This window comes from Schistocerca serialis, chromosome 2 (assembly GCF_023864345.2).
Source record: "Schistocerca serialis cubense isolate TAMUIC-IGC-003099 chromosome 2, iqSchSeri2.2, whole genome shotgun sequence".
NCBI lineage: Eukaryota > Metazoa > Arthropoda > Insecta > Orthoptera > Acrididae > Schistocerca > Schistocerca serialis.
The window spans coordinates 630,787,509-630,791,757 of NC_064639.1; the positions used below are offsets into that span (position 1 = coordinate 630,787,509).

At 37.9% G+C, this 4,249-nt stretch overlaps 1 protein-coding gene across 3 annotated transcripts in view; it reads right to left on the reverse strand.

Annotated features, from left to right (window-relative positions):
- The window catches only part of LOC126457693 (uncharacterized), a 294,532-nt gene that overhangs the window by 138,674 nt on the left and 151,609 nt on the right, over positions 1-4,249 (reverse strand). The window lies entirely within an intron of this gene.

Sequence of the window (4,249 nt, forward strand, 5' to 3'; positions counted from 1 at the left end):
AATGCCAAAGGCTTTGCTCGTTGTGAACTAATGGTTAATCAGGAATTCCGCAACATGCTTTCAAGCGTGGTTTATTTTCTAGTCATGTCTCAGAGCTCTATGGACGGGAAGAAGGCACAGGATAGGACAAACATATGTAAAAGACTGTTGGATAGAAAAAGAAGGCACGACGCGAAAGCTTCTACCGCTAGTTATAGCACTGCTAATCTAGTGTAACTCAAAACTATAGATAAATCTAAGAAAATTTCAGCAGAAACAAAGAAGTTTATGAATGTTGATCAAGTACTATTGAGGATAATACGCATCCCTAATGCACACTCATACCGTTTGGGATACCAGAAAAGTAAGAAAGAACATGGTATACGAAGAATTGTAGATTTGAAGTGATTCAGAAACGACAGCAGCTAGTTTCTGTAGCGAGACTGCCACTCTCTGGGAGATAAACAGTTTTGCTTCCTGTTGGTCCTAACAGGGCGAAAATTTATATACATTTTTTGTGTCATTCTCTTCTTCCGGCCTATTATAGTAAGAAAGGAATATACGTATTCATGTTGTAAATATGCTACTAGTTTGTAATGACGTCCTAGTGAGCAAGAATTATAACGAAAATTGAGTATACACAAATAATGACTAACGAGAGAATATGAAAGATAGTTTACAATAGTAAATTCTGTCAAAGTACGGTGGCTGACTTTTGAGCTCCTATGACAGAAAAATAATGGCTCAAGTAAATCAATAATAAATTGGATTAGTAGCTCTACTATACGGAATACTTTGCGTTAAGTGAAGTAATTGAAGCTGAAAACTTCTGAAATAATAAACTCTGCATCAATTAATACTTTTCAGTTGGGAATAAAGTCGTCTCGAATTGGGAAAGGTTAATAAAATGGAGCCACGTATCTCTCCCAACACTCCTGCTCCCGTCGTTTGATATGCTGGAGAACGCGGGCACGGAGCCTTTTAAAGGCTATTAGGTGCTCTAGGGAAGGGTGCCGCTTCTACCGCTGAAGAGTTCGCTGACGCTCCTTAATTTCCTCAGCGGCTTCCGGTGACCATCAAGGGCCTGTCTCTCGCCTGGGGCACCCTAAAGAACGAGATGTCGCGTTTTCTGCCGAAGAAACGATCGTTGTAGTTACCTGCTCAATCCACATTGATATTACCATGGGGGGAGATTTAACGGTGACCGCAGAGGTAAAGGCTTCCCAGTCTGCCTCGTTTAAAGCCAATCTGGGCAGGCGTCCATGGGCCAAACTCCAGGGCAGTGACAGGAAGATGGAGAATTGGTCACTACCACATAGGTCGTCATGTGCTCTCCAATGGACATATGGGAGAAGGTTCTGAGAACTAGGGGACTTAAAATCTGAGGTCATCAGTCCCCCCAGAACTTAGAACTACATAAACCTACCCAACCTAAGGACATCACACACATCCATGCCTGAGGCAGGATTCGAACCTGCGACCGTAGCGGTGGCGCGGTTCCTGACTGAAGCTACTAGAACCGCTCGGTCACAGCGTTAGGCGGGAGAAAGAAGCTTCGAAATAAATGTATTAGGGAAAATGGACAGAAATAAGAGTAACGAAATCAGTAGGGTGGGAAATATGGTGAAAAGGTGGAAAATTGATGAATAATTCCCTCACGTCTCGTAAGAAGTGTTTGAAAAACGTGTAATCTTGCTTAAGGGTGATGGTCAATTAACAGATAAATACGGACAAGGAATTACAGGCAAACGAATGTGTTAAGAAATGCAGACAGTAGAGTATTCGTATGTAATAATAAAAATAGCTTTCTAATTATGTGTGTGACAAAGCAAAGTACCTGCTATTGACTAATTATTTCTTTAGCAAAATAAAGCAACATATAAAGTAATAAAGTAAATTGCGATGAATCCCAAAATGTAACTAACACAAAGAATCCTATGTTGGCTTTCACAACATAATAATGTAGCTACAGTAAAAAAAAAAAAAAAAAAAAAAAAAAAAAAAAAAGGAAACTGCGTAGTTTATAAGTCAATAAATAAGTAATAAGATACGATTTTATTAAGTAACGCTTTCCCAATAACAGTTGCTATAGCGTTAATAACTATTTTCCAGATACTAAATCAAAAAGAACACCGACGTGTAAAAGAGTGGTTACTAATAAATCATCGAACTTTCAGCTATGTGAATAATATTGATGTAGTCGATTAAACCTCTCGTCAGATTGGACGTATTTTCTCTGGTTTCCCATGGAACTTCACCAAATAAGGAGGGAAAATAAGAAACTAATTCAGGGTGCCATATAAAATACAAAATAGTGAGTAGCAAAACCAACATTGACGATGATCCATATTGTGTACTGTGAAAAACCTTACTGATTGCCAGTAATATAATCGTCCTCGTAATACTATTCTGTAAAAAAAAAATTATGTTTCATGTCATAACATTGTAAATTAAGTCGATACTCAGTGTTGATAAACGCATAAAGAAAAACAACAACCAGGTCCGAATTCAACGATAATCTTATTCCCAAATTCTTATATCAGTGAAAGATAATCAAAATTCCCTCTGAAATGAAATATAAACATAACTTGGCAATATGAAAGAAAAAGAAAGCAAGGAAGACATTACCTGTAATGCAGAGAGTAGAATCACAATGGCGATAGCCCTACTTACCTGGTAAACAGTTTTTTTTAATACATTGTTTCGTGTTAGCGCGATTCACGATGACGTTCATCTCTGTCAGCGATCGTATACGACACTGTTAGTGCTATGCATGCGTAATTTCAACTCTCTGTCGTTCTTCGCCTCCACTCGATGGTTATAAGACTTTAAAACGAGAGTATGTTCATTTTAATTCAAACGTTTTTTTGTTTCTTTCTGTGGTTTAATCGACTTGACTCCCCTAATAGAATTATTTTTTGTTTCGTTGACTGTCCGTCGGGTAATCAAGAATCCAAGTAATGTACAAAGGATAACTGACAGTATTGTAATGAACTAACATGAAAACATTAATTACAACTGTTCCAGATAAGTAAACGTTCTAACTGCAGAAATGCTACATTCAAGGAACAAAAAAGTAATGCAGACTGGGATCATATTGACCGCAGCGGTCCTCAGTGCGAAAACTATGCATAAATTTTGATGTGCTGTAAATATAAAACTGAACAAAGCTTCCCTGTATTAAACTTACTTAGAGGGCGAAAGTAACATGGTTTAGAAATAATAGTTTTGAAAACTAGGAATATTTGTTTCCAGTTGCTTACAGGATTATATTGACTTCAGTGGTACTAGGGAGGTTAAAAGTGTATGTATTTTTTCATTGAATAAATGCCGTTAATAACTGAAATTCAAAAGTCAGTGTCTGTTAATCGGAAAATCATGGCATCAAATGGAATTAAAAATTATTGAGCACCATGTGTAACTACCCGACACCTTATATACGAGGTGATAGGTCATCTTCCATTTAATCCCGATTTGGCCTCATCCGCCCTTCATCGGGTTCCAAACGCGAAGGAAACTTTCGAGAATTTCACTTTGATAGTGATGAAGCAGTTGAAAATTGTTCAAACGGCTCTAAACACTATGGGACGTAACATCTGAGGTTATCAGCCCCCTAGAAGCGGCGAAAGTAGAAGTAAGATTGCAGCCTTTTCAGCTAAGTCAGACATTCTACACTGACGATATCAAGAAACTGTTACCTCGTTGGTATAAACAAGGTGCCTATGATGAGAAATAAACATATACACGTAAATAATAAGGGTGTAGATGTTAATTAAAATTTATTTTAATTAAAAAGATTTTTAAGTTTCCACATACAATAATTCGAAGACATTACTTTTCGGCACGCCCTTGTATTTAAGTATCAATCAAGAAGGGCTAGTAACTGAGACGGTACATGATCACTTTTACTACATCGACAATGTTAACCCGCATCTTGGAGTGATATTTCACAGTTCACTTTGCCTTATTACTTGCCAGACACTATAGTCAGATATGCCACAGTTTCCTCTGGATTACGGATGTTTCAGGTATTAACCAGGCGAGGCAAGGACAAGCCAGGGCGTCAGTCATAAGTCTTACCTGTGGCCGCCGGTGTCCTCGTGGCAGTCAATGTGTTAAGGCTGGAATTGAGTATTGGGATTATAAGAGGTCAGCGTGAATGAAGGATGAATTGGATTTGATGTTATTAATAATAAGCCACAGCTTGACAGTAATCACGTCAACCTATAGATAGAGAATATCTTCTGCAGTTTGAATATAACAGTTGACG